We start from the raw sequence: 15,183 nt of genomic DNA on the forward strand, positions 1-15,183 counted from the left end.
GCAAAGATTAGAAAGAAAGCAGTAAGTTGGGGGGGGGGGTATAGACAGTTCTATCAAAGGAGACAACACATTATTTTGCTTGGGGCACCAGTAGCTAGAGGGACCAGGGAAGGCTTCATGTAGGTTTCCAAATTCTAAAGGAAACAAAGGATTATAAAAGGTAAAGGTGATTCACTAGAAAGAAGATCAAATATAGAATGTTGGTTATGAAGAATAATATAGCAAGGAGTCTGGTTTGAGCACATGGTAAGTGCAGGAATAGAAGTAATCTACAATAAGGTTGAAAATATAGTTCTTACTATTGTTATTATTTCATGATATTTTAATATTTTTGTTCTGATCTTTTTAAAATGAGATTCAATTATAAATAATCATGGAGCAGCTGAGTGACTCAGTGGATTGAGAGCCAAGCCTAGGGAGAGGAGGTCCTGGGTTCAAATCTGACCTCCAACACTTCCTAGCTGTGTGATCCTGGGCAAGTCATATAACCCCCATTGCCTAGCCCTTACTGCTCTTCTGTAATTTACATAGTAAATTTTTAAAAAAGAATGAAAGAAATTACCTGAGACCAAGTGCTCCTATCCTACTTTTATTCTTTTATATTTAATGTCCGGTGGGCTAATGTGCAGGTGTAATTGAATAAGAATGTGAGGATGTTGGCATCTTTGGAATAATTTGACCAATAGCCAATTGACGAGAGCTGACATGTGGCTGTTCTGTTCACACATGGTTTTGATTTCTTGGTCTAGGTCTCTATATTTCAAAAGATTTCCATTCCATATAGTTTAGAGATTAAAAGTCTTTAGAAAGGCTATATTAAAACTATTAAATATTTGTGATGTCTATTAAGATGATGGAGGAAAGGGAACGCACCAGCTGAGTTCTCCCAGTATTCCCCTCCAAATAATTTTAAAACACTGTGCCAAGTCAAATCCCAAAGAGGCATAACAAACAAAAGGTCTGAGTGAGACATTTTTCCCATCACAGGATAACTTAAGAGTTCGAAAGGAGAGCTCTGTGGCCTTGGGGCAGAGGCTGGCCAGGAATATGGCACAACACCAATACCAACTATGAACCATGGAGGTGACAGTAGGAGCAAGAGTAGCAATATCAGAATCTCCCACTGCCCAGAGACAGTAAAGGATTGGATACTTAGGAAAGAGATTACAGGGGCCCCCACACTAGTACTGGCACCCAGTGGGGTGGGGTGGGTGCCATTTGACAATTGCATTGCCTGTTACCCATTTCTGAATCCTAGTTCTGGGGCAAAAAGGAGCGTTGGCACTTGCATTTGCGAGGGAGCAGACAGTCTGTGTTGGTGTCAGTCGAATTGAAGTTCCAGGGAGAAGAGTTGTGGTTTTGAGAGGTCAAGGGCTCTCCCAGAGATCAGTGACTCTGCCTCTACCTTAATCACACCACCGGGGAAGCACCCAAAACTTCCAGATTCCCTGAACTAGCTATGAAAACAAGACAAAAAAGCCAGAAAGAATCCCATTGCCCCTTCAGAGGTGAGCAAGGCCTAAGTCTAACAGGAAGTGTCTCTCCTTTGAACTCTGCATACCTTTCCCTCTACATCTTCTTCCCAGCAATCCCCAAAACAACCACAAGCACATTCTTCCTCTCCCTCCTGGGACTTCTGTGACCTCTGCAGAGGAGAGTTTTCCTCTTTTGGTGGCCTTCCCCTCTCAGTCCCTAACCACGTACATTGCTTGAACTCCATGTAGTTCGCTAACCATTTCAGATAGCGTAGGCATGAATACTCCCAAGCATTAAAGCACCGACTTCCACTTGAAGGCCAAAGTTCTTATAGGCACAGAGTTGGAGCTCTTTTCCTCCCACATATCCCTCCTACTCATCGGAGGGGAGGCAGGAAGTGAATAATCCCATGCTTAAAGGACGGAAATGGGAGTCAAAAGATCTGACCGCTATCTTTGAGCTTTGGTTTTCCCTTTGGGATAATTAGACTGAACTCAACCACAGACATTCATTTTCCTGAGCAGTGCGCAAGGAGAAGGCAAGGGGAAGGCAAGGGGAATGGACTTGATCAGAGTCATCTCACAACATCAGGTCTGCTGGCACTTCCCATTACAGCTCTCCCAGACTTTCTGCATCTTGTGCCACACCATGAAGTCTAATGAACTCTGGATTTGGTCCAGACAGCCCTCAGTCTCCCCTCTGACTCAGAAGGAAGATGGAGGAATCAGCGTGCTCATATTCTTGCTCCTCTTCTCGATTTCCATGTGGCTTCTCTGCGTTTTGGTGATGTGACTTCAGTGGAGGGAGATGACTGCCCAGTAACTCCTTCTGACCTCTTAAATGCCTTTGATTTGGACCATTCACGTATCTGTCATACAACATTGCGTCATCGCTCATGTCCGGAGGTCCACCAGGACTCAGAGCTCCCGTAGACCCAGGAAGCGTGGTCTTGCTAGGTGTCTGTTTCCGTCTTTGAGCCTCGGTTAAAACTCCAGGGAGAGCCCTAAAGCAAGGCTCAAGGGGAGGCTGTGCTGAGCTCTCTGCAAATAGGAGGAATAGTGCTCTCCCCTGCAGTCATCAGGTGTGGCAGAGGGGCCTCTCCATTTCACCCATCCCCAACACGCATGAGAAAAGAACTCCCGAGTTCCCCAGAACAAGTGCCAACCTTCTTACATGCTTAGGGACTCTTCTAGCCGCAAGTACAAGGGACACAGTGCTGGGAGAGTGGATGAGTGAAGCATGCCTAGATCAGTCACAGACCAGGGGGAAGTGGTTCCTCTAACAAGAGCACAGGCTCTCAGCAAAGAGCGAGGATGACCATTTACCTCACGGGAGTCACCAAGAGGATCTGGTTCTGCTGGCTAGCCCTCTGCCATCTACTCCGGCTACCTGGACAGGTGTCTCACCCTGTCACATCCTATGGACTGCAAACAGCAGTACTGGTTTTCTTTCAGCCATTACTGCATATTCAGGAGCCAGGCAGGGTTGCCCAGTAAGCCCAAATGTTTCTACTGCATTAGGATGAAGGTCCAGCGTGGCTGCCTGAATGGAGAAAGGCAGGCCAGCACCCAAACTACTATGCCATCAAAAGTACAAAAATCAGGCCAACATGAATAGCGATCAACAAATCTCATTGGAAATTATGGCAAGAACTACATTAAAGGCCAATCAGAAATGCATGAGCAACAGCAAGAAAGGCCACCAACAAAGGCAGAGCCAGTGTAGGTGAGACCAGCCAGAGCCAACAAGATTCTCTGTATTCTACGTAGGGTAGTGATGAGAGCACCAGCAACAAGCAATCTCTCAAATACTCCATGTACTACGCAGGTGGGATCCTCGGCATGCTGAAGAGTCCCTGTGATCTGGGAACACCAAAGATCTACGGGAGCTGGTAGCCCGGGGCAGGAACCCACTGTGTGAATTCATGTAGGCAAGATCGACACATCCATAGCCATACCGAGAGGAAGATTCTGGCTCTTACAAAGAACTCCAATTCAGGCTGGGAAGACGAGGAAATACAGATAGTACAGACTACCACAAGGAACGATATAGAACAATAGGAAGGACTTCAATAGATCCAACCTAGAAGGAGAGAACCCCACAAAAAGTGCAAGCAGAGACTCAGAGGGCCAAAAATGCATCACTTACATGCACAAAAGAAATGAAGCAACAGATAATAAATGACAAAAGCTCAAGAGTAAAAAAATTAGGAGAACAAATAGCTTAAGAAAATGATAAATCCTGCCCAGGAACACCCTATTGAAAGTTAGGTGAGACAAACACAAATCAATGATCTCATGACATAGGAAAAACAAGTGACCTGAAAAAAAAAAAGGTTAGGGAAAACAATCAAAAAAATCATTGAAAATTGTGATTTTAATATACTGGATATTATATTTAAAGAAATCATGAGTGAAAACTGTCTAAATCTGTTTGTCACAGAAAGCACAATTAGAAATAATACACTGATTCCTCTTGTAGAAAACCCCTCAAAATGTAAAATCTAATGTATGTCCCCCCCCAAATCTAGAACTTCCATATCAAAAGAAAAATATTTCAGTCATCCAGAGAGATGAAATACAAGTAACAAGAAACTTGTATGATACAAACCAGAAGAGAACCTGGCATGCAATATTTTAAAAAGCAAAAGGTTTGGGCTTACAACTAAGAATAACTTATCCAGCAAAGCTAAGTATAATAATCCTATGATTTAAAAAAGCATTTCTATTTAAATAGAGAACTTTAAAACACTTCTGATGACGACCAGTGCTAAAGAGTATCTTTGAAATGCAAACATACAATTCAAAAAAACCTTTCAAAAGTAAATATTTTCAAATAAGTTTTCTAGATATCTTTTGTTTTTATATAGCAGAATCTCTCTCAGTATTCTCCTGTGCTTTTTCCAGACAGCCACCCCATATGATAAATAATATTTTTAGAGGAAAAATTGGAGGAAGAAAAGAGAAATGTCAGCAAACCATCAACACAACATAAAAATATGGAAATATATGCAGTTTTTCACAATTGTGTACCTCTGTGGGATGGAATGTATTCTCATATATCTTCTTTACAGCCATATTTGTTCTTTATAATTTTGCAACATCCTTTTTTGTTGTTTTGTGGTTGTTTATTCCATTTACATGGTTGTGATCATGCATTTCTTATTGATGCTATATTCTGCATCAGATTGTGTATTTCTATTCTTCTCAATATGTGTAATATTTATCATTCCTTACTGAGCAGTAATATTCCACGATATTCATGTACTACAATTTGTTTAGCCGCTTCCCAATTAGAGAGTTTCTATTTTGTTTCCAAGTCTTTGCTACTACCAAAAATGATGCTATATAATCTTTCTTTTCTACCAATCGCCTCCTACAGTTTATGTCTTGTCAAAGAGCTAAGGAAGAGCAGTTAGGTGTCTAAGTGGATAGAGAACCAAGCGCAGAGGCGGTAAGTCCTGGGTTCAAATGTGGGCTCAGACACTTCCTAGCTGTCTATCCTTGGGTAAGTAATTTAACCTCAATTTCCCAGCCCTTATCACACTTCTGCTTTGGAACTTAGTATCAATTCTGAGTGGGAAGGTAAGGGTAAAAAAAAAGAGGCATAGACGTTTTAAGCACTTGATTTTTTACTATCACCAAATGGTTTTGATGATTGCTATTTTATAATATAGTTTGAAACTGGGGAAAATGTTTATAACAAAACTCTCTGACAAAGGTCTAATTTCCCAAATATGTAAGGAACTAAGTCAAATTTACCAAAAAGTCAAGCCATTCCCCAATCAACAAATGGTTAAGGGATATGAATAGGCAGAGTTCACATGAAAAAATCAAAATGATCAATAATCACATGAAAAAGTGTTCTAGATCGCTCCCAATTAAAGAAATGCAAATCAAAACAATGCTGAGGTACCACCTCACCTCTAGAAGATTGACCAATATGGCAGCAAAGGAAAATGATAAATGGTGGGGGGGATGTGGCAAAATTGAGACATTAATACACTGCTGGTGGAGTTGTCAATTAATCCAACCATTCAAGAGGGCAATTTGGAATTATGTGCAAAGGACTTTAAAAGAATTCCTGCCCTTTGATCCAGCCATAGCACTGCTGGGTTTGTACTCCAAAGAGATCATAAGGAAAAATGCCTGTACAAAAATGTTTATAGCCACACTCCTTATGTTGGCAAAAACTGGAAAACGAGTGGGTGTCCCTTGATTGGGGAATGGCTGAACAAATTGTGGTATATGTTGGTGATGGAATACTATTGTGCTCAAAGAAATAATGAACTGGAGGATTTCTATGTGAACTAGGAAGAAAGGAATTGATGCAGAGTGAAATGAGCAGAACCAGGAGAACACTGTACACAGTGAATGATATGTTGTGGCACAATCAAATGAAAGAGACATTTCTACTAGCAGCAATGCAATGACCCAGGACAATACTGAGGGATTTCTGGAATCCCAGAAAAAAGAACTGTGGGAGTAGAAATGCAAAATAAAAACATATGATCACATGGTTCAATGGGGATATGATTGGGATTTTGGCATTAAAAGATCACTCTGTTGCAAATATGAATAATATATAAATAGCTTTTGAATAATGACACATGTAAAACTCAGTGTAATTTTTGTCAGCTCTAGGAGGTGGGAGGGAAGAGAGGAGGGAGAGAACATGTAAAAATATTCTAAATAAATAAGCAAAATTTTAAAAAACAATATAGTTTGAAGTCTGGGAATACAATTCTCCCTTAATCTCTATCTTTTTCATTATTTCCCTAGATATTCTAGATCTTTTATTCTTACAAATGAATTTTGCTATTATTTTATAAAGTTCTTAGGTATAGAACTACATCTGTGAATTAACATTGTAGTATTGTTGTGTTTTTATTATTCCCAACTATGAGCACTGAATATTCCTCAAATTATTTAAATTGTTCTTTATTTCTTGAATTTAATTATTTCAAATGAGATAATACCTGTAAAATGCTTAGCACAGTGTCTATCATGGAACAGATGCTATATAAATATTTCCTTCCTCCACCTTAAAGAACATATTCTAATTGAATCTAGACGTCTTTGTATCTTGTGTAGCTTGGTCAATTTATTCCCAGAATTTATGGGTTTTGGAGTTATTTTGAATGAGATTCCCCTTGTATTTTATTGGTTGTGTAGAATTATTGTTGATTTTTATGGGCTTATTTTGTAACCTAAAATTTTTTCTCAAATCTTTTTTCACTGATCCTCTAGGATTTAATGAGTAAACTACCAAACCATCAGCAAATTAGGGGATTAGACTATTTTCCTACGTTTACATCTTTAATTTTTTTCTTGTTTTATTTTTATTGCTAATATTTCTAGACTTTATCACATAATAGAGAATAGGAATCCTTCCTTTACCTGTATTTAGTGGCAAAGCATATAGCACATTCACACTGCATATGATTCTTTCTTTGGAGTTTATATACATAATTTTCATGATAACAAAAGTGGCCCCTCCATGTGTATTTTGCAGAGTTTAAAAAAAAAGCCATAAACAAATGTTACAGTTTGTTAAAGCCTTTTTTGCATTTACAAAGAGAATCATATGCTTTGGGAATTCTTTTGCTTTCAATGGGATCATGATGGTTGTTTTCTTGATGTTAATTCCGTCTTGCCTCTCTGGTATAAAACTAACTTAGATATTTTGCGTGCGTGTTAATTTGCTGTAATTTGTTTGACAAGATTTTGTTTCAAATATATTCATTAATGATATTGACCTCTCTTTATTGTATCCTTTCCTGCTTTGAGTGTTGGGATTATATTTGTCTTGTGAAAAAGCATGGAATTATTGAAAGCGTGTTTTCTTTTCCAGTTATTCAGAATAATAGGTGTACTGTTGTCACAAATTGTTCTCTACACATTTGATAAATTCTTCTGTGAATCAATCTTTGAGACATTATTCACAACATTTCCCAATTTGGCAAGTTCCTTTAAACAGTTAGTTCTGTCTCCTGTTATGCAATTGGATTACTTAAAATTTCTATTTGATAATGTTAGTTTAGACATTATATATTTTTAACATATTCCTCTCTTTCTTTTGTGTTCAGAAAATTATTTATTTTTGCTTCATTCATTATTTTTAAAATTTTGGTCTTCTGTTTTCTTCTTTAATCCAGTTGGTTAAAAGTTTGCCAATTTTGTTAATCTTCTTAAAAGGAACAGCTTAGACTTTTGTTTATTATTTCTAGTTTGTTTTCTAATTTACCTAGCTCTTTCATATTCCATATCCCTCTTCTGTGGTTTATTTAGAATATTTTCCCATGGTTACATGATTCGTGATCGCCCCTCCTCCCCTGCCCCTTCCAGGCTGAATGGCAACAACCTGGGATGAGTGGATGCCCTTGGCACGGACTACAATAGTGTTCTCATGTCCATCTTTTCTTCGGCTTGAATATCTTCCTTGTTCGCTTATGTCTTTGTACTCAAGGTCTTGGAACTGAGTTTTCTTCCTCCAGAGATCTTCAGGGATTTCAATCTTTTTCATTCTCCTATCAATCACTTTCGAATTCATTTCCTTTGTGGGGATTCCCCTGAGGCCAGACTTCCAGCTCTTTCAGCCTCTTTTCAGTCTATGGAGTTCACTTTTTCTGTCTCATTTTCTTTTTGGGTTCTGCTATGAATATTGTAAGAAACGTTTTAGTGTTTAAGTACCAAACTTAACAAAGTTATATAATGGAAGGAGTCATTGAGTCTGGGGCCCGGAGAGGAATGGCTCTGACCTGTCCAAGAAGTAGACCAACGTTCTGGCTTGTCCAAACGATCTTGCCAATGAGGCGATGCTCCACGAGTACTATATCAAATGTCCGATGGTGCGACTACCTCCGAGGTGGAATGCGGGGCATCTCGGTTTAATGATCATGCAGATCACACTTAGAGAATAGCAAAAGTGTGAAGAGTCGAATTCCCACAGAATTGGGACTATAAGATGAATCTGCCTCCGATGACAGAGGAAAACATTTCTGTTCACTTACATTCTCACGGCTACGTTAGCCAGTTGTGCCACAGCTCAGTGACAGTCAACTCAGGTTTTGTTATGGTAAGTGGAGCCTGGCTTCCTGGCACTCTTCCAAGTGTCCCATTACCTTTAGTGAATTATGTGATGGCCAAGGGTGCTTGAACCCTCTTGGGGAAAAATCCAGGCCAAAAGGGAATCTTTTGTAGAGAGCTAATGCGAAACTGCACACCTCCACAGTAAGGTGGGGTGATTAACTTACTGTTGAGTGTAGCCTCCAATATTAGCTAGATGGTGCGTGAGAGGAGAAAATCAGCGCCCGGAGATTTGGGTCCTCTCCCACTAACTTCTTTGAGAATCGAATGACCCAATCTTTGGCCAACTAAGCTTGCTTACTGGCCCAAGAAAGGGTGGTTTCGTCATCAAAACAGCAAATTGATCTAATGTTTGACTGTGCCTTCATGTAAAAAGATGTCATTACGGTCTAATAGACATGAATTTGTCATCTGAAGGAGTGGAACGCTCATTAAAATCAATGACCAGCAGGCAAAAAGTCCACGCAAAGAAAAGTACAGGAAATCTTTACTGCTAGCTCAGCCTCGAGGTGGTTTGTGTTATTGTTTGCTTTGCTTTCTTTAATGAAGAGACACTTTTATTGATTTTTCTAGAGGACAATTCATGCAGACTATTAATTTGGTAACGAGGACTTCCGTGTGGCAAAACTCTGCCCCACTCTGTGGCCCGTGTGGTTTGAAAGGGAAGCAGAACCAATATCTCTAATCTCTTTTCCCTACCCTTCTCCAAGGGTGACTTCAATTCCTTTTAGGAGAGGAAGCACCAAGTGAGGGCCAAAGACCACTCTTCTCTCCTCAGAAAGAGAGACAGTACTGGTCTAGAATCATGCCCTTCAGATCCCTAGGAGAGCGGGGCAGGTTTAAGCTAATGTCTAATCATGTGCTATTATTCGGAGGAAGGAGGACCCCAAGATTTATGTCTAAGGCTTGACCTTCTTCCAGAAAGTATCAGTTCCATAATGAACACAATTAGCCCAGAAACACATTTCTCCAAATCACAAGAAGGCAGAAATCAAAGGTGCAGAGGAGAATAGTTATCAGACAGTACAGAGTAATCGAGTTCTCTCTTGGGGCACTGAGGAGGAAACACAGCTTAGCCAAGAAAGACTTCTAAATTGCACTCAAAGGGAAATTTCCTGAAGTCTATAATGGAGCAAGCTGGGAAGGCGGAAATGATGGAACTGGCCAAATTCTGCCCCACTCTGTGGATTTTCTCCATCATCAAGGAGAACATCTTGTGTCAATGGGCTTTGGGACTGAGCTTACACTCTATTTAAATGGTGCACAACAACTCCATATTTCCTAATCTCAGGCAGGCCTTCACTGGACACAAGATGATCCTTTTATACCACTGATCAATTCACGATCTCACCAAAAGAGCCTTTCCAAATCTTTCAAGACCTCCTCAAACTCTGCATGGCTTCCCTTTTCCTCATCTTTTCAGTTGAGGACCTTGCCTGATATTGCACCGAAAAAACTGAAGTTCTCTCATGAGAACTCCTTCTTCTCTCCTCTTCATCTTACACCATTATGGTCTCCTTCACCTTTGCCTCACATGAAGAAGTGGCCCTCCTCCTGGCCAGGGCAAATCCCTCCACACGGAAAATGATTCCATCCCCCCTTACGGGAAGCACCAGTACATAGCATGAGACCGAAAGCTAGTCAGAATCAAACATAAACCATTTTGATGGACTCTTAAAGCCTGATCTCACTCCCAACATTTCCGTTTTCTTATACCTGGTGAGTCCCCCGTCTCTCTAACTTTCAATTATACACCACCAATTGGACATTTTACATGTGAGGTTCTAGAGCCACCCCCAAATCGACGTCCAACACATGATCTGTCTCTTCATTTTCTCCTTTGTCTTTTTCTTTGCTCAACTGGAATCTGAACAGAAAGAACATTTCTCCCTTTGCTCCTATGTTTGTCAGTTACTCTATATAGAAGTTAGGTTAATTCTCAGCTTCTATTGATAACAAAAAGGAATAAGCTTAAATTAAGGCAGGTAGGATTTAGGTTAGACGTTGAAAAAAATTCTTCACTAAAATAATAATATCTCACATTTATCCAGCATTTAAAATTCCTAAAATGGTTTCCTATTCATTGGCTCAATTGATTATCACAATAGCCTCTGAAGATAGAACTAGGTAGTACAGAGGACAGAAGCCTGGGCTTGGAGTCAGGAGGATCTGTATTCAAATCCTGGCTAAGATATTTATTTATAGTGTCATCCCAAGCAGGTCACTTAATCTCCGTTTGTTTGCCTTGGTTTCTTCATCATAAAATGAGGATAATACTAGCCCCGACCTCCCAGGGTTATTGTAGGAGTCAAATGAGATAAGGGTAAAGTGCGGGGCGCACAGTAAGCGCTATCCAAATGTTAGGTGGTGGTGATAGTAGTGTAGGAGGAGCAGCAGCAGCAGCAGTAGTACTAGTAGTAGTAGCAGGAGAGGTAAGGGAGAGTTGTCAGCTATTCATATTGCACTAACATAGCTGGGGCCTCACTGTTGCTCTGACCATTTTCTGCCCTACCTCCTTATCAACACCCTGATTCATTTCCTACAATGGGATCCCTCAGAGCTGGTTTTCTTTCCTCTCTTCCAGGGCCACCGGCACCCTTCCCTTCTCCCATTCTTGTGCATAATAATAGATTACGTGGGCTACTTTGAGGCTTCAGAGGCCATTTGCTCCACTGCTCCCTTCCCTTCTTCCCAGCATCTTTCAGTAACAGACATTTCTCCTTCCATCTCTCTGGCCACTTGCTGCTTCTTCCCTGCTGTCTCTTCTAGGAGCTGGCTCTAACGGTGTCCCCTTCTCCCTCATGTGTAGAACCAAAGAGTAGAACTGAAGAGACCTCAAATTTGGAACCAAGTTCCTTTGGGGGGTTTTGTTGGGCAGATTTTCACGCAGTCTTTGTCCTCTCTTCGCTCAGACTCAGATCATGAGATCAGAGAAGTGGGGAGCATGAGGCTGGAAAGGAAGGTTTTGGCTCTCTGAGGAACTCCTCTCAGGTCCCGGGACAGTTGTGGGGAAACCACAGCTTCCTTGCTCCTCTGCTCACAGGGAGGCCTGCTCCCCTTCAGCTGATCCCCCTCTCTTAGGATGGGAAGCCCGGGGTGTCCTTCACCATCTAGAAGGGTTCGTTTGGGTCCAGGCTGGCTTCCTGAGCCTCCAGGGGGGAAAGCTGGGGGCTTCCATCCTGACCAAGGTCTGTTTGGCCAATTAAAATAGACTGTGTGAACACAGAGGACTGTCGTGGAAGTTTGAAGGACCAGCACAGAGTGTTTGTGGAACACCAGAAAAAGCTGTTGAACAGTGTCAGGGTCAGAAGGAGGGTCCCCGAGATTCAGTCTGATCTAGATAGGAAGCAGCTGTCCCTCTGAGGCCCTTTAAGTTTCCCCCGAAAGGTAGAAAGCAGACGAAAGTGTCGATAGATACAGCCTCAACAAAAGTGTGCAGGTTCAGGCTAAAAGACCATCAAGCAGAGCCCAGGCAAGGCTCTTGTGGGATCTGACGCTCAAAAGCATTTCCAGAAGCAACAGAAGGTGGAAAGTGAACAGAGCTGCCCGTGCCTGTGTCCAAGGTGCTGATGCCGGTCCGCAATGCACAGATATTCTCAAGAGCCCTTGTAGAAGAGACTTCAAGAAACAACCCTGGGAGCCTTTTATTCCCTTTAAAACATCGTGTTTTCCCACTTTACGGTCTTTTAAGGAGTCTGTTCTTGGAGGACGGACACGAAAACATGCCCAGATGCGGGGTACGCAGAGTGACTTTGGAATTTCCCAAGAGCGGATTTCGCCAGGACTGTCTATATGGTGGCTGACCTGTATCTATTCTTACCATGGTGAATCCAGTGCCTGGCTGGACCAGCTCCCTCCATTCAGGATACTGTCAGGACCCCTCACCTGAGCATCGGGGCCACCTTAGCAGGGACCGTCCACAAGGGACCGAAGGGCTCTCTGGGACGGTGAACATCCCCAAGTGGAAGGCTTTGGGGCCTCCGAAGGAAATTCCGAGAAATCTCACTTCAGCGATTCCTGTTGGTGCTGGGAGTAATCTAGAAAAATCCCTTGATCTGTGCCGGACGAGCTCACATGCCTGTGGCCGGAGCATCAGCCCAAAGCCCAGAAGCCCATCCTGTGGAGACAGAAAGGCGCACGTGCGCATGTAGCGACTGGAGGACTTTGTCCCAGTCCCCCGGCATGCCTCAGGAGCTCAGATAGCCGGGATTCTCTTTTGGCCAATGAACGCGTTTAAGCCGTGGCTAGAAAGGTGCTGCTGTGGGGAAACAGGGAGCTTTTCCACCTGTTCATCGGGACATGGCTGGCTCTGAGCCCTGTCACTGCCAACGACTGATAGAAAAGGAGATTGAAGTCGAAACGCTGGCAAACCTCCATTGCATCCCCGGCTTTAAGAAGACTGGGAAATGCGAGGCGGGACCAGTAAAGGGGCAGATTGGCCAGGAAAAGGCTCCGAAGGTGCCCATGAGTACATGCAGGTCTTCTGCCTGTCAGGCTTGGGGATCACGTGATAGCTACGCAAGGGGTGATGGCCGGAGCCCCAAAGAGAGGCTGCCCCTCGCTGCTCCACAACCACAGAACCTGCGAGACCCAAGGGCTTCTCGAAGGCGCTGGCGTCCACGCTTCCATGAACCGCTTCTGTCCTGGGAGTAAAGCGCGAGCCAGCTGTGCCCTATAAATGACTTCATAAGGTGCCCAACAAAACCCCCAAACTGGCCGTGGCGCCCAGCCTCCTCGCACCGAGAGCAGAGAGATTCACCCAATAAAGACTGTCCAGAGCTGGACAAACATGCTGTACTCTAAAGACAAAAAACTCTTCCCTTCGGTCCTATTATTGGTACAAACATAGGCTCCAAGACAGGAGCAGCGAAGGCTGGGCAGTTTGGCTTAAGTGACTTGCCCAGGGACACACAGCTAGAAAGTGGCTGAGACCAGATTTGAACCCGGCCCTCCTGACTCCCGGCCTGGCACTCTGCTCCCCTTAAATAAGCTTAGCTCTTAAGGACCAATAGACAAGCTTGCTGGTGGTCATTGTTCCCTCTCTCCCTCCAGTTCTAATGTGGAGAAATGATCTCTTCCTCTTCCAAACTCGGTTAATTTGTCCTTGTCGCAGCCTTCTACTTTGTATTCAACTCGCTTCTGTACATAGTTTAGCTCTCTTAGGGGGCACTAAGTCCCCTGCCAGGGAACAGTCATGGCCTAGCCGTTTTGTACCCCCCCAGTGGCCAGTGGAGTGGTCCTGGCGGCAGTGCGGAATAGGGGCTCCCCACATCCCTGTTCGTTGATCTCTTCCTCAACTGTCAACTACTTGGGGGCCAGAACGTCCAAATTGCATTTCTTTCTTTTCCCCAAAGTGCTGGCTTCGTCCCATGCTGAGTAGGGAATTGGTGGGAGTTTGTTGAATGAATGAATGTGAACCCGGGATGTTTTTCCCTGCATTTCCCACAGTTTTCCCACCCTTTCACTGCTGGGGTTTCTTCGCCCAGGCAGCCGGCAGAGGACATGTGGCGTACGGCAGTCGTTAGCGATCCTTTGCTGGCGTCCAAATCACAGTGTTTCACATGACCTCTCCGCTGGGTTCGCTGGAGTGTTCTGCCAAATGGCAGCCCATGGGAAATGAGCATCTTCACTTGTGAGAAGTGGTGGCCTGACACAGCAGTGGACATCCTCTCGGAGCCCGGTGGAGCGGCGGGATGCGAATTTCCTTCCAGAGTTTGAGGGCGTCGGGCAATGTCTGCTCGGCACGTGAACGCATTTCAGGGGGTCTGTGCGAGCCCCCTTGAGAGGTTTGCTTTTGTAGAGCCACAGGAAGCGGAGTAGAGCTCAGCCAGGCTCTGAAGCATCATGAAGCAGACACACAGCACAGATGCATCCCAATAGGAAGGAGAAAAGCCCTCCGTGAGCCCCAACACTTCATCCTGGATCCGTCCATTGGTCTAACTCAGCGTCTTGAGTTTATTGCATCAGGGTGTGACTGAATGCAGAGAATCAGAAAATCCCAAATTCAGAATATTTTGTGACTTCTGCGGAGAAGCGAGATAACCCTCTACTGGCATAGGAACAGGGAAATGGGGCGCCTCCACTCTCGCCCTTTGAGAGTCCGGCTTCTGAGTAATTAGTCGCAACACTCACAACCTGACTTGGACTCTCCTCTAGGCGGCCAGAAATGAAATGTGCCCAGTGTTCCCCACAGCAGCAGAGGGGAGAGACTAAAGGGAAGATCATCCGTATGTTGGCAGCAAAGAAAAGGAAAGCGAGGGTTCAGTTTCAGAACAACACGGTCAACCTTCACTTCCTGAGCAAAGCCAATGGATCCTACGACTCTACAAAGACCCATTTTCCAGACAAAGCTCCGTTCTTTAAAGTGGCCCCTCCAGTGAACCTCATTCCCCAGCCCACACCCACATGTGCAAGCAAGGTACACGGGACCAAGCAAAGGTCATCTAGTGCCAGAGCAGTCAGGAGAGTGGGAAAAGGGAGTGAACAGAGTTGAGCCTTGCTTTTCACGGGCTCCCATAAAAGGAATGGCCAGGATGAAGTTGACTGGCATCTCCCTCTTGCTATAAGGAAAAGCATGCCGGGCTTCTAAGGAATCACCCAACCTTCCCCCAGGTAAACT

At 43.5% G+C, this 15,183-nt stretch overlaps 1 protein-coding gene across 5 annotated transcripts in view; it reads left to right on the forward strand.

The window, feature by feature from the left end:
- CCDC192 (coiled-coil domain containing 192) overlaps positions 1–15,183 on the forward strand; it is a 285,306-nt gene that overhangs the window by 234,070 nt on the left and 36,053 nt on the right. The window lies entirely within an intron of this gene.

The sequence above is a fragment of the Monodelphis domestica genome, chromosome 7 (assembly GCF_027887165.1).
Source record: "Monodelphis domestica isolate mMonDom1 chromosome 7, mMonDom1.pri, whole genome shotgun sequence".
NCBI lineage: Eukaryota > Metazoa > Chordata > Mammalia > Didelphimorphia > Didelphidae > Monodelphis > Monodelphis domestica.